The sequence below is a fragment of the Haliotis cracherodii genome, unplaced genomic scaffold, assembly GCF_022045235.1.
Source record: "Haliotis cracherodii isolate W230 unplaced genomic scaffold, xgHalCrac1.p SCAF_1, whole genome shotgun sequence".
Classification (NCBI taxonomy): domain Eukaryota; kingdom Metazoa; phylum Mollusca; class Gastropoda; order Lepetellida; family Haliotidae; genus Haliotis; species Haliotis cracherodii.
In genome coordinates this window covers 81439225-81459552 of record NW_027266264.1, presented here as the reverse complement: position 1 = coordinate 81459552, position 20328 = coordinate 81439225, and the positions used below count along the sequence as shown (strand labels likewise).

General features: G+C 43.3%; 59 non-coding genes across 59 annotated transcripts; all 59 read left to right on the top strand.

Annotated features, from left to right (window-relative positions):
• Positions 1-141: 141 nt before the first annotated feature.
• On the top strand, positions 142-213 carry Trnae-uuc (transfer RNA glutamic acid (anticodon UUC)). Its single transcript has one exon. It is a non-coding gene; the product is annotated as a tRNA-Glu (tRNA).
• A 296-nt stretch (positions 214-509) lies between these two features.
• Positions 510-583, top strand: Trnan-guu (transfer RNA asparagine (anticodon GUU)). The gene has a single exon. It is a non-coding gene; the product is annotated as a tRNA-Asn (tRNA).
• Positions 584-833: 250 nt separating this feature from the next.
• Positions 834-905, top strand: Trnae-uuc (transfer RNA glutamic acid (anticodon UUC)). Its single transcript has one exon. It is a non-coding gene; the product is annotated as a tRNA-Glu (tRNA).
• Positions 906-1201: 296 nt separating this feature from the next.
• On the top strand, positions 1202-1275 carry Trnan-guu (transfer RNA asparagine (anticodon GUU)). The gene has a single exon. It is a non-coding gene; the product is annotated as a tRNA-Asn (tRNA).
• A 250-nt stretch (positions 1276-1525) lies between these two features.
• Positions 1526-1597, top strand: Trnae-uuc (transfer RNA glutamic acid (anticodon UUC)). The gene has a single exon. It is a non-coding gene; the product is annotated as a tRNA-Glu (tRNA).
• Positions 1598-1893: 296 nt separating this feature from the next.
• On the top strand, positions 1894-1967 carry Trnan-guu (transfer RNA asparagine (anticodon GUU)). Its single transcript has one exon. It is a non-coding gene; the product is annotated as a tRNA-Asn (tRNA).
• A 250-nt stretch (positions 1968-2217) lies between these two features.
• Positions 2218-2289, top strand: Trnae-uuc (transfer RNA glutamic acid (anticodon UUC)). The gene has a single exon. It is a non-coding gene; the product is annotated as a tRNA-Glu (tRNA).
• Positions 2290-2585: 296 nt separating this feature from the next.
• On the top strand, positions 2586-2659 carry Trnan-guu (transfer RNA asparagine (anticodon GUU)). The gene has a single exon. It is a non-coding gene; the product is annotated as a tRNA-Asn (tRNA).
• Positions 2660-2909: 250 nt separating this feature from the next.
• Trnae-uuc (transfer RNA glutamic acid (anticodon UUC)) lies at positions 2910-2981 on the top strand. Its single transcript has one exon. It is a non-coding gene; the product is annotated as a tRNA-Glu (tRNA).
• Positions 2982-3277: 296 nt separating this feature from the next.
• On the top strand, positions 3278-3351 carry Trnan-guu (transfer RNA asparagine (anticodon GUU)). The gene has a single exon. It is a non-coding gene; the product is annotated as a tRNA-Asn (tRNA).
• A 250-nt stretch (positions 3352-3601) lies between these two features.
• Positions 3602-3673, top strand: Trnae-uuc (transfer RNA glutamic acid (anticodon UUC)). The gene has a single exon. It is a non-coding gene; the product is annotated as a tRNA-Glu (tRNA).
• Positions 3674-3969: 296 nt separating this feature from the next.
• Positions 3970-4043, top strand: Trnan-guu (transfer RNA asparagine (anticodon GUU)). Its single transcript has one exon. It is a non-coding gene; the product is annotated as a tRNA-Asn (tRNA).
• A 250-nt stretch (positions 4044-4293) lies between these two features.
• Trnae-uuc (transfer RNA glutamic acid (anticodon UUC)) lies at positions 4294-4365 on the top strand. The gene has a single exon. It is a non-coding gene; the product is annotated as a tRNA-Glu (tRNA).
• A 296-nt stretch (positions 4366-4661) lies between these two features.
• Trnan-guu (transfer RNA asparagine (anticodon GUU)) lies at positions 4662-4735 on the top strand. The gene has a single exon. It is a non-coding gene; the product is annotated as a tRNA-Asn (tRNA).
• Positions 4736-4985: 250 nt separating this feature from the next.
• Positions 4986-5057, top strand: Trnae-uuc (transfer RNA glutamic acid (anticodon UUC)). Its single transcript has one exon. It is a non-coding gene; the product is annotated as a tRNA-Glu (tRNA).
• Positions 5058-5353: 296 nt separating this feature from the next.
• Positions 5354-5427, top strand: Trnan-guu (transfer RNA asparagine (anticodon GUU)). The gene has a single exon. It is a non-coding gene; the product is annotated as a tRNA-Asn (tRNA).
• A 250-nt stretch (positions 5428-5677) lies between these two features.
• Trnae-uuc (transfer RNA glutamic acid (anticodon UUC)) lies at positions 5678-5749 on the top strand. Its single transcript has one exon. It is a non-coding gene; the product is annotated as a tRNA-Glu (tRNA).
• A 296-nt stretch (positions 5750-6045) lies between these two features.
• On the top strand, positions 6046-6119 carry Trnan-guu (transfer RNA asparagine (anticodon GUU)). The gene has a single exon. It is a non-coding gene; the product is annotated as a tRNA-Asn (tRNA).
• Positions 6120-6369: 250 nt separating this feature from the next.
• Trnae-uuc (transfer RNA glutamic acid (anticodon UUC)) lies at positions 6370-6441 on the top strand. The gene has a single exon. It is a non-coding gene; the product is annotated as a tRNA-Glu (tRNA).
• A 296-nt stretch (positions 6442-6737) lies between these two features.
• Trnan-guu (transfer RNA asparagine (anticodon GUU)) lies at positions 6738-6811 on the top strand. The gene has a single exon. It is a non-coding gene; the product is annotated as a tRNA-Asn (tRNA).
• A 250-nt stretch (positions 6812-7061) lies between these two features.
• Positions 7062-7133, top strand: Trnae-uuc (transfer RNA glutamic acid (anticodon UUC)). Its single transcript has one exon. It is a non-coding gene; the product is annotated as a tRNA-Glu (tRNA).
• Positions 7134-7429: 296 nt separating this feature from the next.
• On the top strand, positions 7430-7503 carry Trnan-guu (transfer RNA asparagine (anticodon GUU)). Its single transcript has one exon. It is a non-coding gene; the product is annotated as a tRNA-Asn (tRNA).
• Positions 7504-7753: 250 nt separating this feature from the next.
• Trnae-uuc (transfer RNA glutamic acid (anticodon UUC)) lies at positions 7754-7825 on the top strand. The gene has a single exon. It is a non-coding gene; the product is annotated as a tRNA-Glu (tRNA).
• Positions 7826-8121: 296 nt separating this feature from the next.
• Positions 8122-8195, top strand: Trnan-guu (transfer RNA asparagine (anticodon GUU)). The gene has a single exon. It is a non-coding gene; the product is annotated as a tRNA-Asn (tRNA).
• A 250-nt stretch (positions 8196-8445) lies between these two features.
• Trnae-uuc (transfer RNA glutamic acid (anticodon UUC)) lies at positions 8446-8517 on the top strand. The gene has a single exon. It is a non-coding gene; the product is annotated as a tRNA-Glu (tRNA).
• Positions 8518-8813: 296 nt separating this feature from the next.
• On the top strand, positions 8814-8887 carry Trnan-guu (transfer RNA asparagine (anticodon GUU)). The gene has a single exon. It is a non-coding gene; the product is annotated as a tRNA-Asn (tRNA).
• Positions 8888-9137: 250 nt separating this feature from the next.
• On the top strand, positions 9138-9209 carry Trnae-uuc (transfer RNA glutamic acid (anticodon UUC)). Its single transcript has one exon. It is a non-coding gene; the product is annotated as a tRNA-Glu (tRNA).
• Positions 9210-9505: 296 nt separating this feature from the next.
• Positions 9506-9579, top strand: Trnan-guu (transfer RNA asparagine (anticodon GUU)). The gene has a single exon. It is a non-coding gene; the product is annotated as a tRNA-Asn (tRNA).
• A 250-nt stretch (positions 9580-9829) lies between these two features.
• Trnae-uuc (transfer RNA glutamic acid (anticodon UUC)) lies at positions 9830-9901 on the top strand. The gene has a single exon. It is a non-coding gene; the product is annotated as a tRNA-Glu (tRNA).
• A 296-nt stretch (positions 9902-10197) lies between these two features.
• On the top strand, positions 10198-10271 carry Trnan-guu (transfer RNA asparagine (anticodon GUU)). Its single transcript has one exon. It is a non-coding gene; the product is annotated as a tRNA-Asn (tRNA).
• Positions 10272-10521: 250 nt separating this feature from the next.
• Trnae-uuc (transfer RNA glutamic acid (anticodon UUC)) lies at positions 10522-10593 on the top strand. Its single transcript has one exon. It is a non-coding gene; the product is annotated as a tRNA-Glu (tRNA).
• A 296-nt stretch (positions 10594-10889) lies between these two features.
• Positions 10890-10963, top strand: Trnan-guu (transfer RNA asparagine (anticodon GUU)). The gene has a single exon. It is a non-coding gene; the product is annotated as a tRNA-Asn (tRNA).
• A 250-nt stretch (positions 10964-11213) lies between these two features.
• Trnae-uuc (transfer RNA glutamic acid (anticodon UUC)) lies at positions 11214-11285 on the top strand. The gene has a single exon. It is a non-coding gene; the product is annotated as a tRNA-Glu (tRNA).
• A 296-nt stretch (positions 11286-11581) lies between these two features.
• On the top strand, positions 11582-11655 carry Trnan-guu (transfer RNA asparagine (anticodon GUU)). The gene has a single exon. It is a non-coding gene; the product is annotated as a tRNA-Asn (tRNA).
• Positions 11656-11905: 250 nt separating this feature from the next.
• Positions 11906-11977, top strand: Trnae-uuc (transfer RNA glutamic acid (anticodon UUC)). The gene has a single exon. It is a non-coding gene; the product is annotated as a tRNA-Glu (tRNA).
• A 296-nt stretch (positions 11978-12273) lies between these two features.
• Trnan-guu (transfer RNA asparagine (anticodon GUU)) lies at positions 12274-12347 on the top strand. The gene has a single exon. It is a non-coding gene; the product is annotated as a tRNA-Asn (tRNA).
• A 250-nt stretch (positions 12348-12597) lies between these two features.
• Trnae-uuc (transfer RNA glutamic acid (anticodon UUC)) lies at positions 12598-12669 on the top strand. The gene has a single exon. It is a non-coding gene; the product is annotated as a tRNA-Glu (tRNA).
• Positions 12670-12965: 296 nt separating this feature from the next.
• On the top strand, positions 12966-13039 carry Trnan-guu (transfer RNA asparagine (anticodon GUU)). The gene has a single exon. It is a non-coding gene; the product is annotated as a tRNA-Asn (tRNA).
• Positions 13040-13289: 250 nt separating this feature from the next.
• Positions 13290-13361, top strand: Trnae-uuc (transfer RNA glutamic acid (anticodon UUC)). The gene has a single exon. It is a non-coding gene; the product is annotated as a tRNA-Glu (tRNA).
• A 296-nt stretch (positions 13362-13657) lies between these two features.
• Trnan-guu (transfer RNA asparagine (anticodon GUU)) lies at positions 13658-13731 on the top strand. Its single transcript has one exon. It is a non-coding gene; the product is annotated as a tRNA-Asn (tRNA).
• Positions 13732-13981: 250 nt separating this feature from the next.
• Trnae-uuc (transfer RNA glutamic acid (anticodon UUC)) lies at positions 13982-14053 on the top strand. Its single transcript has one exon. It is a non-coding gene; the product is annotated as a tRNA-Glu (tRNA).
• A 296-nt stretch (positions 14054-14349) lies between these two features.
• Positions 14350-14423, top strand: Trnan-guu (transfer RNA asparagine (anticodon GUU)). Its single transcript has one exon. It is a non-coding gene; the product is annotated as a tRNA-Asn (tRNA).
• Positions 14424-14673: 250 nt separating this feature from the next.
• Trnae-uuc (transfer RNA glutamic acid (anticodon UUC)) lies at positions 14674-14745 on the top strand. Its single transcript has one exon. It is a non-coding gene; the product is annotated as a tRNA-Glu (tRNA).
• Positions 14746-15041: 296 nt separating this feature from the next.
• On the top strand, positions 15042-15115 carry Trnan-guu (transfer RNA asparagine (anticodon GUU)). The gene has a single exon. It is a non-coding gene; the product is annotated as a tRNA-Asn (tRNA).
• Positions 15116-15365: 250 nt separating this feature from the next.
• On the top strand, positions 15366-15437 carry Trnae-uuc (transfer RNA glutamic acid (anticodon UUC)). Its single transcript has one exon. It is a non-coding gene; the product is annotated as a tRNA-Glu (tRNA).
• A 296-nt stretch (positions 15438-15733) lies between these two features.
• Trnan-guu (transfer RNA asparagine (anticodon GUU)) lies at positions 15734-15807 on the top strand. The gene has a single exon. It is a non-coding gene; the product is annotated as a tRNA-Asn (tRNA).
• A 250-nt stretch (positions 15808-16057) lies between these two features.
• Trnae-uuc (transfer RNA glutamic acid (anticodon UUC)) lies at positions 16058-16129 on the top strand. Its single transcript has one exon. It is a non-coding gene; the product is annotated as a tRNA-Glu (tRNA).
• Positions 16130-16425: 296 nt separating this feature from the next.
• Positions 16426-16499, top strand: Trnan-guu (transfer RNA asparagine (anticodon GUU)). The gene has a single exon. It is a non-coding gene; the product is annotated as a tRNA-Asn (tRNA).
• Positions 16500-16749: 250 nt separating this feature from the next.
• On the top strand, positions 16750-16821 carry Trnae-uuc (transfer RNA glutamic acid (anticodon UUC)). The gene has a single exon. It is a non-coding gene; the product is annotated as a tRNA-Glu (tRNA).
• Positions 16822-17117: 296 nt separating this feature from the next.
• Positions 17118-17191, top strand: Trnan-guu (transfer RNA asparagine (anticodon GUU)). The gene has a single exon. It is a non-coding gene; the product is annotated as a tRNA-Asn (tRNA).
• Positions 17192-17441: 250 nt separating this feature from the next.
• On the top strand, positions 17442-17513 carry Trnae-uuc (transfer RNA glutamic acid (anticodon UUC)). Its single transcript has one exon. It is a non-coding gene; the product is annotated as a tRNA-Glu (tRNA).
• Positions 17514-17809: 296 nt separating this feature from the next.
• Trnan-guu (transfer RNA asparagine (anticodon GUU)) lies at positions 17810-17883 on the top strand. Its single transcript has one exon. It is a non-coding gene; the product is annotated as a tRNA-Asn (tRNA).
• Positions 17884-18133: 250 nt separating this feature from the next.
• Trnae-uuc (transfer RNA glutamic acid (anticodon UUC)) lies at positions 18134-18205 on the top strand. The gene has a single exon. It is a non-coding gene; the product is annotated as a tRNA-Glu (tRNA).
• Positions 18206-18501: 296 nt separating this feature from the next.
• Trnan-guu (transfer RNA asparagine (anticodon GUU)) lies at positions 18502-18575 on the top strand. Its single transcript has one exon. It is a non-coding gene; the product is annotated as a tRNA-Asn (tRNA).
• A 250-nt stretch (positions 18576-18825) lies between these two features.
• On the top strand, positions 18826-18897 carry Trnae-uuc (transfer RNA glutamic acid (anticodon UUC)). The gene has a single exon. It is a non-coding gene; the product is annotated as a tRNA-Glu (tRNA).
• Positions 18898-19193: 296 nt separating this feature from the next.
• Positions 19194-19267, top strand: Trnan-guu (transfer RNA asparagine (anticodon GUU)). Its single transcript has one exon. It is a non-coding gene; the product is annotated as a tRNA-Asn (tRNA).
• A 250-nt stretch (positions 19268-19517) lies between these two features.
• Trnae-uuc (transfer RNA glutamic acid (anticodon UUC)) lies at positions 19518-19589 on the top strand. The gene has a single exon. It is a non-coding gene; the product is annotated as a tRNA-Glu (tRNA).
• Positions 19590-19885: 296 nt separating this feature from the next.
• Trnan-guu (transfer RNA asparagine (anticodon GUU)) lies at positions 19886-19959 on the top strand. Its single transcript has one exon. It is a non-coding gene; the product is annotated as a tRNA-Asn (tRNA).
• A 250-nt stretch (positions 19960-20209) lies between these two features.
• On the top strand, positions 20210-20281 carry Trnae-uuc (transfer RNA glutamic acid (anticodon UUC)). The gene has a single exon. It is a non-coding gene; the product is annotated as a tRNA-Glu (tRNA).
• The last annotated feature ends 47 nt before the right edge of the window (positions 20282-20328 follow it).

Genomic DNA, 20328 nt, shown 5'->3' with positions numbered 1-20328 from the left:
TAGCTCATGATACAAAGAAGATATTTATTCATGTCAGCTCGTCATCTCTTAAACATCCTAATCTACAACACCAACTTTCACACGCACAATAGGAATAAAGTCTAGTGGTAACTCGTTTTACATTTCCCTCATCTGTCAGCTTCCAATGTGGTCTAGTGGTTAGGATTCCTGGCTTTCACCCAGGCGGCCCGGGTTCGATTCCCGGCATTGGAACAATTTCTTTTCCATCTGACAAGAAAATGAGCTCAACTTGAATAATTATACTTTTCTCATTTTCACAATCATAAGTAAAAAGCATGCATTTCTAGTCATCCATGTAAGTGCATGGATGACCTAACGTCCACATCTTCCAGTAAATGCATCAAGTCAGCCAGTGTGTTATTGTGCAACACAATCCACCGCCTGGCACTTCAGAGATGGAACGCACCATGAGACTTTCCCTTCTTCAACAGTACTTCATTTCCGTGACACCACTCACATCTCAAAATCACTCCATAGACGTCAGTTCGGTCTCTGTGGCGCAATTGGTTAGCGCGTTCGGCTGTTAACCGAAAGGTTGGTGGTTCGAGCCCACCCAGGGACGCACTTGTGTTTTGTCAACTTGAAGGACTGATATTTCTCCCTTTCACGTTTTACAGATGAACACTGTGAGCGCAAATACCTGCTACAAAATGCTGATATCAACTTCAAGCTAGCTCATGATACAAAGAAGATATTTATTCATGTCAGCTCGTCATCTCTTAAACATCCTAATCTACAACACCAACTTTTACACGCACAATAGGAATAAAGTCTAGTGGTAACTCGTTTTACATTTCCCTCATCTGTCAGCTTCCAATGTGGTCTAGTGGTTAGGATTCCTGGCTTTCACACAGGCGGCCCGGGTTCGATTCCCGGCATTGGAACAATTTCTTTTCCATCTGACAAGAAAATGAGCTCAACTTGAATAATTATACTTTTCTCATTTTCACAATCATAAGTAAAAAGCATGCATTTCTAGTCATCCATGTAAGTGCATGGATGACCTAACGTCCACATCTTCCAGTAAATGCATCAAGTCAGCCAGTGTGTTATTGTGCAACACAATCCACCGCCTGGCACTTCAGAGATGGAACGCACCATGAGACTTTCCCTTCTTCAACAGTACTTCATTTCCGTGACACCAGTCACATCTCAAAATCACTCCATAGACGTCAGTTCGGTCTCTGTGGCGCAATTGGTTAGCGCGTTCGGCTGTTAACCGAAAGGTTGGTGGTTCGAGCCCACCCAGGGACGCACTTGTGTTTTGTCAACTTGAAGGACTGATATTTCTCCCTTTCACGTTTTACAGATGAACACTGTGAGCGCAAATACCTGCTACAAAATGCTGATATCAACTTCAAGCTAGCTCATGATACAAAGAAGATATTTATTCATGTCAGCTCGTCATCTCTTAAACATCCTAATCTACAACACCAACTTTTACACGCACAATAGGAATAAAGTCTAGTGGTAACTCGTTTTACATTTCCCTCATCTGTCAGCTTCCAATGTGGTCTAGTGGTTAGGATTCCTGGCTTTCACCCAGGCGGCCCGGGTTCGATTCCCGGCATTGGAACAATTTCTTTTCCATCTGACAAGAAAATGAGCTCAACTTGAATAATTATACTTTTCTCATGTTCACAATCATAAGTAAAAAGCATGCATTTCTAGTCATCCATGTAAGTGCATGGATGACCTAACGTCCACATCTTCCAGTAAATGCATCAAGTCAGCCAGTGTGTTATTGTGCAACACAATCCACCGCCTGGCACTTCAGAGATGGAACGCACCATGAGACTTTCCCTTCTTCAACAGTACTTCACTTCCGTGACACCAGTCACATCTCAAAATCACTCCATAGACGTCAGTTCGGTCTCTGTGGCGCAATTGGTTAGCGCGTTCGGCTGTTAACCGAAAGGTTGGTGGTTCGAGCCCACCCAGGGACGCACTTGTGTTTTGTCAACTTGAAGGACTGATATTTCTCCCTTTCACGTTTTACAGATGAACACTGTGAGCGCAAATACCTGCTACAAAATGCTGATATCAACTTCAAGCTAGCTCATGATACAAAGAAGATATTTATTCATGTCAGCTCGTCATCTCTTAAACATCCTAATCTACAACACCAACTTTCACACGCACAATAGGAATAAAGTCTAGTGGTAACTCGTTTTACATTTCCCTCATCTGTCAGCTTCCAATGTGGTCTAGTGGTTAGGATTCCTGGCTTTCACACAGGCGGCCCGGGTTCGATTCCCGGCATTGGAACAATTTCTTTTCCATCTGACAAGAAAATGAGCTCAACTTGAATAATTATACTTTTCTCATGTTCACAATCATAAGTAAAAAGCATGCATTTCTAGTCATCCATGTAAGTGCATGGATGACCTAACGTCCACATCTTCCAGTAAATGCATCAAGTCAGCCAGTTTGTTATTGTGCAACACAATCCACCGCCTGGCACTTCAGAGATGGAACTCACCATGAGACTTTCCCTTCTTCAACAGTACTTCACTTCCGTGACACCTGTCACATCTCAAAATCACTCCATAGACGTCAGTTCGGTCTCTGTGGCGCAATTGGTTAGCGCGTTCGGCTGTTAACCGAAAGGTTGGTGGTTCGAGCCCACCCAGGGACGCACTTGTGTTTTGTCAACTTGAAGGACTGATATTTCTCCCTTTCACGTTTTACAGATGAACACTGTGAGCGCAAATACCTGCTACAATATGCTGATATCAACTTCAAGCTAGCTCATGATACAAAGAAGATATTTATTAATGTCAGCTCGTCATCTCTTAAACATCCTAATCTACAACACCAACTTTCACACGCACAATAGGAATAAAGTCTAGTGGTAACTCGTTTTACATTTCCCTCGTCTGTCAGCTTCCAATGTGGTCTAGTGGTTAGGATTCCTGGCTTTCACACAGGCGGCCCGGGTTCGATTCCCGGCATTGGAACAATTTCTTTTCCATCTGACAAGAAAATGAGCTCAACTTGAATAATTATACTTTTCTCATTTTCACAATCATAAGTAAAAAGCATGCATTTCTAGTCATCCATGTAAGTGCATGGATGACCTAACGTCCACATCTTCCAGTAAATGCATCAAGTCAGCCAGTGTGTTATTGTGCAACACAATCCACCGCCTGGCACTTCAGAGATGGAACTCACCATGAGACTTTCCCTTCTTCAACAGTACTTCACTTCCGTGACACCAGTCACATCTCAAAATCACTCCATAGACGTCAGTTCGGTCTCTGTGGCGCAATTGGTTAGCGCGTTCGGCTGTTAACCGAAAGGTTGGTGGTTCGAGCCCACCCAGGGACGCACTTGTGTTTTGTCAACTTGAAGGACTGATATTTCTCCCTTTCACGTTTTACAGATGAACACTGTGAGCGCAAATACCTGCTACAAAATGCTGATATCAACTTCAAGCTAGCTCATGATACAAAGAAGATATTTATTCATGTCAGCTCGTCATCTCTTAAACATCCTAATCTACAACACCAACTTTCACACGCACAATAGGAATAAAGTCTAGTGGTAACTCGTTTTACATTTCCCTCATCTGTCAGCTTCCAATGTGGTCTAGTGGTTAGGATTCCTGGCTTTCACCCAGGCGGCCCGGGTTCGATTCCCGGCATTGGAACAATTTCTTTTCCATCTGACAAGAAAATGAGCTCAACTTGAATAATTATACTTTTCTCATGTTCACAATCATAAGTAAAAAGCATGCATTTCTAGTCATCCATGTAAGTGCATGGATGACCTAACGTCCACATCTTCCAGTAAATGCATCAAGTCAGCCAGTGTGTTATTGTGCAACACAATCCACCGCCTGGCACTTCAGAGATGGAACGCACCATGAGACTTTCCCTTCTTCAACAGTACTTCACTTCCGTGACACCAGTCACATCTCAAAATCACTCCATAGACGTCAGTTCGGTCTCTGTGGCGCAATTGGTTAGCGCGTTCGGCTGTTAACCGAAAGGTTGGTGGTTCGAGCCCACCCAGGGACGCACTTGTGTTTTGTCAACTTGAAGGACTGATATTTCTCCCTTTCACGTTTTACAGATGAACACTGTGAGCGCAAATACCTGCTACAAAATGCTGATATCAACTTCAAGCTAGCTCATGATACAAAGAAGATATTTATTCATGTCAGCTCGTCATCTCTTAAACATCCTAATCTACAACACCAACTTTCACACGCACAATAGGAATAAAGTCTAGTGGTAACTCGTTTTACATTTCCCTCATCTGTCAGCTTCCAATGTGGTCTAGTGGTTAGGATTCCTGGCTTTCACACAGGCGGCCCGGGTTCGATTCCCGGCATTGGAACAATTTCTTTTCCATCTGACAAGAAAATGAGCTCAACTTGAATAATTATACTTTTCTCATGTTCACAATCATAAGTAAAAAGCATGCATTTCTAGTCATCCATGTAAGTGCATGGATGACCTAACGTCCACATCTTCCAGTAAATGCATCAAGTCAGCCAGTTTGTTATTGTGCAACACAATCCACCGCCTGGCACTTCAGAGATGGAACTCACCATGAGACTTTCCCTTCTTCAACAGTACTTCACTTCCGTGACACCTGTCACATCTCAAAATCACTCCATAGACGTCAGTTCGGTCTCTGTGGCGCAATTGGTTAGCGCGTTCGGCTGTTAACCGAAAGGTTGGTGGTTCGAGCCCACCCAGGGACGCACTTGTGTTTTGTCAACTTGAAGGACTGATATTTCTCCCTTTCACGTTTTACAGATGAACACTGTGAGCGCAAATACCTGCTACAATATGCTGATATCAACTTCAAGCTAGCTCATGATACAAAGAAGATATTTATTAATGTCAGCTCGTCATCTCTTAAACATCCTAATCTACAACACCAACTTTCACACGCACAATAGGAATAAAGTCTAGTGGTAACTCGTTTTACATTTCCCTCGTCTGTCAGCTTCCAATGTGGTCTAGTGGTTAGGATTCCTGGCTTTCACACAGGCGGCCCGGGTTCGATTCCCGGCATTGGAACAATTTCTTTTCCATCTGACAAGAAAATGAGCTCAACTTGAATAATTATACTTTTCTCATTTTCACAATCATAAGTAAAAAGCATGCATTTCTAGTCATCCATGTAAGTGCATGGATGACCTAACGTCCACATCTTCCAGTAAATGCATCAAGTCAGCCAGTGTGTTATTGTGCAACACAATCCACCGCCTGGCACTTCAGAGATGGAACTCACCATGAGACTTTCCCTTCTTCAACAGTACTTCACTTCCGTGACACCAGTCACATCTCAAAATCACTCCATAGACGTCAGTTCGGTCTCTGTGGCGCAATTGGTTAGCGCGTTCGGCTGTTAACCGAAAGGTTGGTGGTTCGAGCCCACCCAGGGACGCACTTGTGTTTTGTCAACTTGAAGGACTGATATTTCTCCCTTTCACGTTTTACAGATGAACACTGTGAGCGCAAATACCTGCTACAAAATGCTGATATCAACTTCAAGCTAGCTCATGATACAAAGAAGATATTTATTCATGTCAGCTCGTCATCTCTTAAACATCCTAATCTACAACACCAACTTTCACACGCACAATAGGAATAAAGTCTAGTGGTAACTCGTTTTACATTTCCCTCATCTGTCAGCTTCCAATGTGGTCTAGTGGTTAGGATTCCTGGCTTTCACCCAGGCGGCCCGGGTTCGATTCCCGGCATTGGAACAATTTCTTTTCCATCTGACAAGAAAATGAGCTCAACTTGAATAATTATACTTTTCTCATGTTCACAATCATAAGTAAAAAGCATGCATTTCTAGTCATCCATGTAAGTGCATGGATGACCTAACGTCCACATCTTCCAGTAAATGCATCAAGTCAGCCAGTGTGTTATTGTGCAACACAATCCACCGCCTGGCACTTCAGAGATGGAACGCACCATGAGACTTTCCCTTCTTCAACAGTACTTCACTTCCGTGACACCAGTCACATCTCAAAATCACTCCATAGACGTCAGTTCGGTCTCTGTGGCGCAATTGGTTAGCGCGTTCGGCTGTTAACCGAAAGGTTGGTGGTTCGAGCCCACCCAGGGACGCACTTGTGTTTTGTCAACTTGAAGGACTGATATTTCTCCCTTTCACGTTTTACAGATGAACACTGTGAGCGCAAATACCTGCTACAATATGCTGATATCAACTTCAAGCTAGCTCATGATTCAAAGAAGATATTTATTCATGTCAGCTCGTCATCTCTTAAACATCCTAATCTACAACACCAACTTTTACACGCACAATAGGAATAAAGTCTAGTGGTAACTCGTTTTACATTTCCCTCATCTGTCAGCTTCCAATGTGGTCTAGTGGTTAGGATTCCTGGCTTTCATCCAGTCGGCCCGGGTTCGATTCCCGGCATTGGAACAATTTCTTTTCCATCTGACAAGAAAATGAGCTCAACTTGAATAATTATACTTTTCTCATTTTCACAATCATAAGTAAAAAGCATGCATTTCTAGTCATCCATGTAAGTGCATGGATGACCTAACGTCCACATCTTCCAGTAAATGCATCAAGTCAGCCAGTGTGTTATTGTGCAACACAATCCACCGCCTGGCACTTCAGAGATGGAACGCACCATGAGACTTTCCCTTCTTCAACAGTACTTCACTTCCGTGACACCAGTCACATCTCAAAATCACTCCATAGACGTCAGTTCGGTCTCTGTGGCGCAATTGGTTAGCGCGTTCGGCTGTTAACCGAAAGGTTGGTGGTTCTAGCCCACCCAGGGACGCACTTGTGTTTTGTCAACTTGAAGGACTGATATTTCTCAATTTCACGTTTTACAGATGAACACTGTGAGCGCAAATACCTGCTACAATATGCTGATATCAACTTCAAGCTAGCTCATGATACAAAGAAGATATTTATTCATGTCAGCTCGTCATCTCTTAAACATCCTAATCTACAACACCAACTTTCAAAGGCACAATAGGAATAAAGTCTAGTGGTAACTCGTTTTACATTTCCCTCATCTGTCAGCTTCCAATGTGGTCTAGTGGTTAGGATTCCTGGCTTTCACCCAGGCGGCCCGGGTTCGATTCCCGGCATTGGAACAATTTCTTTTCCATCTGACAAGAAAATGAGCTCAACTTGAATAATTATACTTTTCTCATGTTCACAATCATAAGTAAAAAGCATGCATTTCTAGTCATCCATGTAAGTGCATGGATGACCTAACGTCCACATCTTCCAGTAAATGCATCAAGTCAGCCAGTGTGTTATTGTGCAACACAATCCACCGCCTGGCACTTCAGAGATGGAACGCACCATGAGACTTTCCCTTCTTCAACAGTACTTCACTTCCGTGACACCTGTCACATCTCAAAATCACTCCATAGACGTCAGTTCGGTCTCTGTGGCGCAATTGGTTAGCGCGTTCGGCTGTTAACCGAAAGGTTGGTGGTTCGAGCCCACCCAGGGACGCACTTGTGTTTTGTCAACTTGAAGGACTGATATTTCTCCCTTTCACGTTTTACAGATGAACACTGTGAGCGCAAATACCTGCTACAATATACTGATATCAACTTCAAGCTAGCTCATGATTCAAAGAAGATATTTATTAATGTCAGCTCGTCATCTCTTAAACATCCTAATCTACAACACCAACTTTCACACGCACAATAGGAATAAAGTCTAGTGGTAACTCGTTTTACATTTCCCTCGTCTGTGAGCTTCCAATGTGGTCTAGTGGTTAGGATTCCTGGCTTTCACACAGGCGGCCCGGGTTCGATTCCCGGCATTGGAACAATTTCTTTTCCATCTGACAAGAAAATGAGCTCAACTTGAATAATTATACTTTTCTCATTTTCACAATCATAAGTAAAAAGCATGCATTTCTAGTCATCCATGTAAGTGCATGGATGACCTAACGTCCACATCTTCCAGTAAATGCATCAAGTCAGCCAGTGTGTTATTGTGCAACACAATCCACCGCCTGGCACTTCAGAGATGGAACTCACCATGAGACTTTCCCTTCTTCAACAGTACTTCACTTCCGTGACACCAGTCACATCTCAAAATCACTCCATAGACGTCAGTTCGGTCTCTGTGGCGCAATTGGTTAGCGCGTTCGGCTGTTAACCGAAAGGTTGGTGGTTCGAGCCCACCCAGGGACGCACTTGTGTTTTGTCAACTTGAAGGACTGATATTTCTCCCTTTCACGTTTTACAGATGAACACTGTGAGCGCAAATACCTGCTACAAAATGCTGATATCAACTTCAAGCTAGCTCATGATACAAAGAAGATATTTATTCATGTCAGCTCGTCATCTCTTAAACATCCTAATCTACAACACCAACTTTCACACGCACAATAGGAATAAAGTCTAGTGGTAACTCGTTTTACATTTCCCTCATCTGTCAGCTTCCAATGTGGTCTAGTGGTTAGGATTCCTGGCTTTCACCCAGGCGGCCCGGGTTCGATTCCCGGCATTGGAACAATTTCTTTTCCATCTGACAAGAAAATGAGCTCAACTTGAATAATTATACTTTTCTCATGTTCACAATCATAAGTAAAAAGCATGCATTTCTAGTCATCCATGTAAGTGCATGGATGACCTAACGTCCACATCTTCCAGTAAATGCATCAAGTCAGCCAGTGTGTTATTGTGCAACACAATCCACCGCCTGGCACTTCAGAGATGGAACGCACCATGAGACTTTCCCTTCTTCAACAGTACTTCACTTCCGTGACACCAGTCACATCTCAAAATCACTCCATAGACGTCAGTTCGGTCTCTGTGGCGCAATTGGTTAGCGCGTTCGGCTGTTAACCGAAAGGTTGGTGGTTCGAGCCCACCCAGGGACGCACTTGTGTTTTGTCAACTTGAAGGACTGATATTTCTCCCTTTCACGTTTTACAGATGAACACTGTGAGCGCAAATACCTGCTACAATATGCTGATATCAACTTCAAGCTAGCTCATGATACAAAGAAGATATTTATTCATGTCAGCTCGTCATCTCTTAAACATCCTAATCTACAACACCAACTTTTACACGCACAATAGGAATAAAGTCTAGTGGTAACTCGTTTTACATTTCCCTCATCTGTCAGCTTCCAATGTGGTCTAGTGGTTAGGATTCCTGGCTTTCATCCAGGCGGCCCGGGTTCGATTCCCGGCATTGGAACAATTTCTTTTCCATCTGACAAGAAAATGAGCTCAACTTGAATAATTATACTTTTCTCATTTTCACAATCATAAGTAAAAAGCATGCATTTCTAGTCATCCATGTAAGTGCATGGATGACCTAACGTCCACATCTTCCAGTAAATGCATCAAGTCAGCCAGTGTGTTATTGTGCAACACAATCCACCGCCTGGCACTTCAGAGATGGAACGCACCATGAGACTTTCCCTTCTTCAACAGTACTTCACTTCCGTGACACCAGTCACATCTCAAAATCACTCCATAGACGTCAGTTCGGTCTCTGTGGCGCAATTGGTTAGCGCGTTCGGCTGTTAACCGAAAGGTTGGTGGTTCGAGCCCACCCAGGGACGCACTTGTGTTTTGTCAACTTGAAGGACTGATATTTCTCCCTTTCACGTTTTACAGATGAACACTGTGAGCGCAAATACCTGCTACAATATGCTGATATCAACTTCAAGCTAGCTCATGATACAAAGAAGATATTTATTCATGTCAGCTCGTCATCTCTTAAACATCCTAATCTACAACACCAACTTTTACACGCACAATAGGAATAAAGTCTAGTGGTAACTCGTTTTACATTTCCCTCATCTGTCAGCTTCCAATGTGGTCTAGTGGTTAGGATTCCTGGCTTTCACCCAGGCGGCCCGGGTTCGATTCCCGGCATTGGAACAATTTCTTTTCCATCTGACAAGAAAATGAGCTCAACTTGAATAATTATACTTTTCTCATGTTCACAATCATAAGTAAAAAGCATGCATTTCTAGTCATCCATGTAAGTGCATGGATGACCTAACGTCCACATCTTCCAGTAAATGCATCAAGTCAGCCAGTGTGTTATTGTGCAACACAATCCACCGCCTGGCACTTCAGAGATGGAACGCACCATGAGACTTTCCCTTCTTCAACAGTACTTCACTTCCGTGACACCAGTCACATCTCAAAATCACTCCGTAGACGTCAGTTCGGTCTCTGTGGCGCAATTGGTTAGCGCGTTCGGCTGTTAACCGAAAGGTTGGTGGTTCGAGCCCACCCAGGGACGCACTTGTGTTTTGTCAACTTGAAGGACTGATATTTCTCCCTTTCACGTTTTACAGATGAACACTGTGAGCGCAAATACCTGCTACAATATGCTGATATCAACTTCAAGCTAGCTCATGATACAAAGAAGATATTTATTCATGTCAGCTCGTCATCTCTTAAACATCCTAATCTACAACACCAACTTTCACACGCACAATAGGAATAAAGTCTAGTGGTAACTCGTTTTACATTTCCCTCATCTGTCAGCTTCCAATGTGGTCTAGTGGTTAGGATTCCTGGCTTTCACCCAGGCGGCCCGGGTTCGATTCCCGGCATTGGAACAATTTCTTTTCCATCTGACAAGAAAATGAGCTCAACTTGAATAATTATACTTTTCTCATTTTCACAATCATAAGTAAAAAGCATGCATTTCTAGTCATCCATGTAAGTGCATGGATGACCTAACGTCCACATCTTCCAGTAAATGCATCAAGTCAGCCAGTGTGTTATTGTGCAACACAATCCACCGCCTGGCACTTCAGAGATGGAACTCACCATGAGACTTTCCCTTCTTCAACAGTACTTCACTTCCGTGACACCAGTCACATCTCAAAATCACTCCATAGACGTCAGTTCGGTCTCTGTGGCGCAATTGGTTAGCGCGTTCGGCTGTTAACCGAAAGGTTGGTGGTTCGAGCCCACCCAGGGACGCACTTGTGTTTTGTCAACTTGAAGGACTGATATTTCTCCCTTTCACGTTTTACAGATGAACACTGTGAGCGCAAATACCTGCTACAATATACTGATATCAACTTCAAGCTAGCTCATGATACAAAGAAGATATTTATTCATGTCAGCTCGTCATCTCTTAAACATCCTAATCTACAACACCAACTTTCACACGCACAATAGGAATAAAGTCTAGTGGTAACTCGTTTTACATTTCCCTCGTCTGTCAGCTTCCAATGTGGTCTAGTGGTTAGGATTCCTGGCTTTCACACAGGCGGCCCGGGTTCGATTCCCGGCATTGGAACAATTTCTTTTCCATCTGACAAGAAAATGAGCTCAACTTGAATAATTATACTTTTCTCATTTTCACAATCATAAGTAAAAAGCATGCATTTCTAGTCATCCATGTAAGTGCATGGATGACCTAACGTCCACATCTTCCAGTAAATGCATCAAGTCAGCCAGTGTGTTATTGTGCAACACAATCCACCGCCTGGCACTTCAGAGATGGAACTCACCATGAGACTTTCCCTTCTTCAACAGTACTTCACTTCCGTGACACCAGTCACATCTCAAAATCACTCCATAGACGTCAGTTCGGTCTCTGTGACGCAATTGGTTAGCGCGTTCGGCTGTTAACCGAAAGGTTGGTGGTTCGAGCCCACCCAGGGACGCACTTGTGTTTTGTCAACTTGAAGAACTGATATTTCTCCCTTTCACGTTTTACAGATGAACACTGTGAGCGCAAATACCTGCTACAAAATGCTGATATCAACTTCAAGCTAGCTCATGATACAAAGAAGATATTTATTCATGTCAGCTCGTCATCTCTTAAACATCCTAATCTACAACACCAACTTTCACACGCACAATAGGAATAAAGTCTAGTGGTAACTCGTTTTACATTTCCCTCATCTGTCAGCTTCCAATGTGGTCTAGTGGTTAGGATTCCTGGCTTTCACCCAGGCGGCCCGGGTTCGATTCCCGGCATTGGAACAATTTCTTTTCCATCTGACAAGAAAATGAGCTCAACTTGAATAATTATACTTTTCTCATTTTCACAATCATAAGTAAAAAGCATGCATTTCTAGTCATCCATGTAAGTGCATGGATGACCTAACGTCCACATCTTCCAGTAAATGCATCAAGTCAGCCAGTGTGTTATTGTGCAACACAATCCACCGCCTGGCACTTCAGAGATGGAACGCACCATGAGACTTTCCCTTCTTCAACAGTACTTCACTTCCGTGACACCAGTCACATCTCAAAATCACTCCATAGACGTCAGTTCGGTCTCTGTGGCGCAATTGGTTAGCGCGTTCGGCTGTTAACCGAAAGGTTGGTGGTTCGAGCCCACCCAGGGACGCACTTGTGTTTTGTCAACTTGAAGGACTGATATTTCTCCCTTTCACGTTTTACAGATGAACACTGTGAGCGCAAATACCTGCTACAATATGCTGATATCAACTTCAAGCTAGCTCATGATACAAAGAAGATATTTATTCATGTCAGCTCGTCATCTCTTAAACATCCTAATCTACAACACCAACTTTTACACGCACAATAGGAATAAAGTCTAGTGGTAACTCGTTTTACATTTCCCTCATCTGTCAGCTTCCAATGTGGTCTAGTGGTTAGGATTCCTGGCTTTCATCCAGGCGGCCCGGGTTCGATTCCCGGCATTGGAACAATTTCTTTTCCATCTGACAAGAAAATGAGCTCAACTTGAATAATTATACTTTTCTCATTTTCACAATCATAAGTAAAAAGCACGCATTTCTAGTCATCCATGTAAGTGCATGGATGACCTAACGTCCACATCTTCCAGTAAATGCATCAAGTCAGCCAGTGTGTTATTGTGCAACACAATCCACCGCCTGGCACTTCAGAGATGGAACGCACCATGAGACTTTCCCTTCTTCAACAGTACTTCACTTCCGTGACACCAGTCACATCTCAAAATCACTCCATAGACGTCAGTTCGGTCTCTGTGGCGCAATTGGTTAGCGCGTTCGGCTGTTAACCGAAAGGTTGGTGGTTCGAGCCCACCCAGGGACGCACTTGTGTTTTGTCAACTTGAAGGACTGATATTTCTCCCTTTCACGTTTTACAGATGAACACTGTGAGCGCAAATACCTGCTACAATATGCTGATATCAACTTCAAGCTAGCTCATGATACAAAGAAGATATTTATTCATGTCAGCTCGTCATCTCTTAAACATCCTAATCTACAACACCAACTTTTACACGCACAATAGGAATAAAGTCTAGTGGTAACTCGTTTTACATTTCCCTCATCTGTCAGCTTCCAATGTGGTCTAGTGGTTAGGATTCCTGGCTTTCATCCAGGCGGCCCGGGTTCGATTCCCGGCATTGGAACAATTTCTTTTCCATCTGACAAGAAAATGAGCTCAACTTGAATAATTATACTTTTCTCATTTTCACAATCATAAGTAAAAAGCACGCATTTCTAGTCATCCATGTAAGTGCATGGATGACCTAACGTCCACATCTTCCAGTAAATGCATCAAGTCAGCCAGTGTGTTATTGTGCAACACAATCCACCGCCTGGCACTTCAGAGATGGAACGCACCATGAGACTTTCCCTTCTTCAACAGTACTTCACTTCCGTGACACCAGTCACATCTCAAAATCACTCCATAGACGTCAGTTCGGTCTCTGTGGCGCAATTGGTTAGCGCGTTCGGCTGTTAACCGAAAGGTTGGTGGTTCGAGCCCACCCAGGGACGCACTTGTGTTTTGTCAACTTGAAGGACTGATATTTCTCCCTTTCACGTTTTACAGATGAACACTGTGAGCGCAAATACCTGCTACAATATGCTGATATCAACTTCAAGCTAGCTCATGATACAAAGAAGATATTTATTCATGTCAGCTCGTCATCTCTTAAACATCCTAATCTACAACACCAACTTTCAAAGGCACAAAAGGAATAAAGTCTAGTGGTAACTCGTTTTACATTTCCCTCATCTGTCAGCTTCCAATGTGGTCTAGTGGTTAGGATTCCTGGCTTTCACCCAGGCGGCCCGGGTTCGATTCCCGGCATTGGAACAATTTCTTTTCCATCTGACAAGAAAATGAGCTCAACTTGAATAATTATACTTTTCTCATTTTCACAATCATAAGTAAAAAGCATGCATTTCTAGTCATCCATGTAAGTGCATGGATGACCTAACGTCCACATCTTCCAGTAAATGCATCAAGTCAGCCAGTGTGTTATTGTGCAACACAATCCACCGCCTGGCACTTCAGAGATGGAACGCACCATGAGACTTTCCCTTCTTCAACAGTACTTCACTTCCGTGACACCAGTCACATCTCAAAATCACTCCATAGACGTCAGTTCGGTCTCTGTGGCGCAATTGGTTAGCGCGTTCGGCTGTTAACCGAAAGGTTGGTGGTTCGAGCCCACCCAGGGACGCACTTGTGTTTTGTCAACTTGAAGGACTGATATTTCTCCCTTTCACGTTTTACAGATGAACACTGTGAGCGCAAATACCTGCTACAATATGCTGATATCAACTTCAAGCTAGCTCATGATACAAAGAAGATATTTATTCATGTCAGCTCGTCATCTCTTAAACATCCTAATCTACAACACCAACTTTTACACGCACAATAGGAATAAAGTCTAGTGGTAACTCGTTTTACATTTCCCTCATCTGTCAGCTTCCAATGTGGTCTAGTGGTTAGGATTCCTGGCTTTCATCCAGGCGGCCCGGGTTCGATTCCCGGCATTGGAACAATTTCTTTTCCATCTGACAAGAAAATGAGCTCAACTTGAATAATTATACTTTTCTCATTTTCACAATCATAAGTAAAAAGCACGCATTTCTAGTCATCCATGTAAGTGCATGGATGACCTAACGTCCACATCTTCCAGTAAATGCATCAAGTCAGCCAGTGTGTTATTGTGCAACACAATCCACCGCCTGGCACTTCAGAGATGGAACGCACCATGAGACTTTCCCTTCTTCAACAGTACTTCACTTCCGTGACACCAGTCACATCTCAAAATCACTCCATAGACGTCAGTTCGGTCTCTGTGGCGCAATTGGTTAGCGCGTTCGGCTGTTAACCGAAAGGTTGGTGGTTCGAGCCCACCCAGGGACGCACTTGTGTTTTGTCAACTTGAAGGACTGATATTTCTCCCTTTCACGTTTTACAGATGAACACTGTGAGCGCAAATACCTGCTACAATATGCTGATATCAACTTCAAGCTAGCTCATGATACAAAGAAGATATTTATTCATGTCAGCTCGTCATCTCTTAAACATCCTAATCTACAACACCAACTTTTACACGCACAATAGGAATAAAGTCTAGTGGTAACTCGTTTTACATTTCCCTCATCTGTCAGCTTCCAATGTGGTCTAGTGGTTAGGATTCCTGGCTTTCATCCAGGCGGCCCGGGTTCGATTCCCGGCATTGGAACAATTTCTTTTCCATCTGACAAGAAAATGAGCTCAACTTGAATAATTATACTTTTCTCATTTTCACAATCATAAGTAAAAAGCACGCATTTCTAGTCATCCATGTAAGTGCATGGATGACCTAACGTCCACATCTTCCAGTAAATGCATCAAGTCAGCCAGTGTGTTATTGTGCAACACAATCCACCGCCTGGCACTTCAGAGATGGAACGCACCATGAGACTTTCCCTTCTTCAACAGTACTTCACTTCCGTGACACCAGTCACATCTCAAAATCACTCCATAGACGTCAGTTCGGTCTCTGTGGCGCAATTGGTTAGCGCGTTCGGCTGTTAACCGAAAGGTTGGTGGTTCGAGCCCACCCAGGGACGCACTTGTGTTTTGTCAACTTGAAGGACTGATATTTCTCCCTTTCACGTTTTACAGATGAACACTGTGAGCGCAAATACCTGCTACAATATGCTGATATCAACTTCAAGCTAGCTCATGATACAAAGAAGATATTTATTCATGTCAGCTCGTCATCTCTTAAACATCCTAATCTACAACACCAACTTTCAAAGGCACAATAGGAATAAAGTCTAGTGGTAACTCGTTTTACATTTCCCTCATCTGTCAGCTTCCAATGTGGTCTAGTGGTTAGGATTCCTGGCTTTCACCCAGGCGGCCCGGGTTCGATTCCCGGCATTGGAACAATTTCTTTTCCATCTGACAAGAAAATGAGCTCAACTTGAATAATTATACTTTTCTCATGTTCACAATCATAAGTAAAAAGCATGCATTTCTAGTCATCCATGTAAGTGCATGGATGACCTAACGTCCACATCTTCCAGTAAATGCATCAAGTCAGCCAGTGTGTTATTGTGCAACACAATCCACCGCCTGGCACTTCAGAGATGGAACGCACCATGAGACTTTCCCTTCTTCAACAGTACTTCACTTCCGTGACACCAGTCACATCTCAAAATCACTCCATAGACGTCAGTTCGGTCTCTGTGGCGCAATTGGTTAGCGCGTTCGGCTGTTAACCGAAAGGTTGGTGGTTCGAGCCCACCCAGGGACGCACTTGTGTTTTGTCAACTTGAAGGACTGATATTTCTCCCTTTCACGTTTTACAGATGAACACTGTGAGCGCAAATACCTGCTACAATATGCTGATATCAACTTCAAGCTAGCTCATGATACAAAGAAGATATTTATTCATGTCAGCTCGTCATCTCTTAAACATCCTAATCTACAACACCAACTTTCACACGCACAATAGGAATAAAGTCTAGTGGTAACTCGTTTTACATTTCCCTCATCTGTCAGCTTCCAATGTGGTCTAGTGGTTAGGATTCCTGGCTTTCACCCAGGCGGCCCGGGTTCGATTCCCGGCATTGGAACAATTTCTTTTCCATCTGACAAGAAAATGAGCTCAACTTGAATAATTATACTTTTCTCATGTTCACAATCATAAGTAAAAAGCATGCATTTCTAGTCATCCATGTAAGTGCATGGATGACCTAACGTCCACTTCTTCCAGTAAATGCATCAAGTCAGCCAGTGTGTTATTGTGCAACACAATCCACCGCCTGGCACTTCAGAGATGGAACGCACCATGAGACTTTCCCTTCTTCAACAGTACTTCACTTCCGTGACACCAGTCACATCTCAAAATCACTCCATAGACGTCAGTTCGGTCTCTGTGGCGCAATTGGTTAGCGCGTTCGGCTGTTAACCGAAAGGTTGGTGGTTCGAGCCCACCCAGGGACGCACTTGTGTTTTGTCAACTTGAAGGACTGATATTTCTCCCTTTCACGTTTTACAGATGAACACTGTGAGCGCAAATACCTGCTACAATATGCTGATATCAACTTCAAGCTAGCTCATGATACAAAGAAGATATTTATTAATGTCAGCTCGTCATCTCTTAAACATCCTAATCTACAACACCAACTTTCACACGCACAATAGGAATAAAGTCTAGTGGTAACTCGTTTTACATTTCCCTCGTCTGTCAGCTTCCAATGTGGTCTAGTGGTTAGGATTCCTGGCTTTCACACAGGCTGCCCGGGTTCGATTCCCGGCATTGGAACAATTTCTTTTCCATCTGACAAGAAAATGAGCTCAACTTGAATAATTATACTTTTCTCATTTTCACAATCATAAGTAAAAAGCACGCATTTCTAGTCATCCATGTAAGTGCATGGATGACCTAACGTCCACATCTTCCAGTAAATGCATCAAGTCAGCCAGTGTGTTATTGTGCAACACAATCCACCGCCTGGCACTTCAGAGATGGAACTCACCATGAGACTTTCCCTTCTTCAACAGTACTTCACTTCCGTGACACCAGTCACATCTCAAAATCACTCCATAGACGTCAGTTCGGTCTCTGTGGCGCAATTGGTTAGCGCGTTCGGCTGTTAACCGAAAGGTTGGTGGTTCGAGCCCACCCAGGGACGCACTTGTGTTTTGTCAACTTGAAGGACTGATATTTCTCCCTTTCACGTTTTACAGATGAACACTGTGAGCGCAAATACCTCCTACAAAATGCTGATATCAACTTCAAGCTAGCTCATGATACAAAGAAGATATTTATTAATGTCAGCTCGTCATCTCTTAAACATCCTAATCTACAACACCAACTTTCACACGCACAATAGGAATAAAGTCTAGTGGTAACTCGTTTTACATTTCCCTCATCTGTCAGCTTCCAATGTGGTCTAGTGGTTAGGATTCCTGGCTTTCATCCAGGCGGCCCGGGTTCGATTCCCGGCATTGGAACAATTTCTTTTCCATCTGACAAGAAAATGAGCTCAACTTGAATAATTATACTTTTCTCATTTTCACAATCATAAGTAAAAAGCACGCATTTCTAGTCATCCATGTAAGTGCATGGATGACCTAACGTCCACATCTTCCAGTAAATGCATCAAGTCAGCCAGTGTGTTATTGTGCAACACAATCCACCGCCTGGCACTTCAGAGATGGAACGCACCATGAGACTTTCCCTTCTTCAACAGTACTTCACTTCCGTGACACCAGTCACATCTCAAAATCACTCCATAGACGTCAGTTCGGTCTCTGTGGCGCAATTGGTTAGCGCGTTCGGCTGTTAACCGAAAGGTTGGTGGTTCGAGCCCACCCAGGGACGCACTTGTGTTTTGTCAACTTGAAGGACTGATATTTCTCCCTTTCACGTTTTACAGATGAACACTGTGAGCGCAAATACCTGCTACAATATGCTGATATCAACTTCAAGCTAGCTCATGATACAAAGAAGATATTTATTCATGTCAGCTCGTCATCTCTTAAACATCCTAATCTACAACACCAACTTTTACACGCACAATAGGAATAAAGTCTAGTGGTAACTCGTTTTACATTTCCCTCATCTGTCAGCTTCCAATGTGGTCTAGTGGTTAGGATTCCTGGCTTTCATCCAGGCGGCCCGGGTTCGATTCCCGGCATTGGAACAATTTCTTTTCCATCTGACAAGAAAATGAGCTCAACTTGAATAATTATACTTTTCTCATTTTCACAATCATAAGTAAAAAGCACGCATTTCTAGTCATCCATGTAAGTGCATGGATGACCTAACGTCCACATCTTCCAGTAAATGCATCAAGTCAGCCAGTGTGTTATTGTGCAACACAATCCACCGCCTGGCACTTCAGAGATGGAACGCACCATGAGACTTTCCCTTCTTCAACAGTACTTCACTTCCGTGACACCAGTCACATCTCAAAATCACTCCATAGACGTCAGTTCGGTCTCTGTGGCGCAATTGGTTAGCGCGTTCGGCTGTTAACCGAAAGGTTGGTGGTTCGAGCCCACCCAGGGACGCACTTGTGTTTTGTCAACTTGAAGGACTGATATTTCTCCCTTTCACGTTTTACAGATGAACACTGTGAGCGCAAATACCTGCTACAATATGCTGATATCAACTTCAAGCTAGCTCATGATACAAAGAAGATATTTATTAATGTCAGCTCGTCATCTCTTAAACATCCTAATCTACAACACCAACTTTCACACGCACAATAGGAATAAAGTCTAGTGGTAACTCGTTTTACATTTCCCTCGTCTGTCAGCTTCCAATGTGGTCTAGTGGTTAGGATTCCTGGCTTTCACACAGGCTGCCCGGGTTCGATTCCCGGCATTGGAACAATTTCTTTTCCATCTGACAAGAAAATGAGCTCAACTTGAATAATTATACTTTTCTCATTTTCACAATCATAAGTAAAAAGCACGCATTTCTAGTCATCCATGTAAGTGCATGGATGACCTAACGTCCACATCTTCCAGTAAATGCATCAAGTCAGCCAGTGTGTTATTGTGCAACACAATCCACCGCCTGGCACTTCAGAGATGGAACGCACCATGAGACTTTCCCTTCTTCAACAGTACTTCACTTCCGTGACACCAGTCACATCTCAAAATCACTCCATAGACGTCAGTTCGGTCTCTGTGGCGCAATTGGTTAGCGCGTTCGGCTGTTAACCGAAAGGTTGGTGGTTCGAGCCCACCCAGGGACGCACTTGTGTTTTGTCAACTTGAAGGACTGATATTTCTCCCTTTCACGTTTTACAGATGAACACTGTGAGCGCAAATACCTCCTACAAAATGCTGATATCAACTTCAAGCTAGCTCATGATACAAAGAAGATATTTATTAATGTCAGCTCGTCATCTCTTAAACATCCTAATCTACAACACCAACTTTCACACGCACAATAGGAATAAAGTCTAGTGGTAACTCGTTTTACATTTCCCTCATCTGTCAGCTTCCAATGTGGTCTAGTGGTTAGGATTCCTGGCTTTCATCCAGGCGGCCCGGGTTCGATTCCCGGCATTGGAACAATTTCTTTTCCATCTGACAAGAAAATGAGCTCAACTTGAATAATT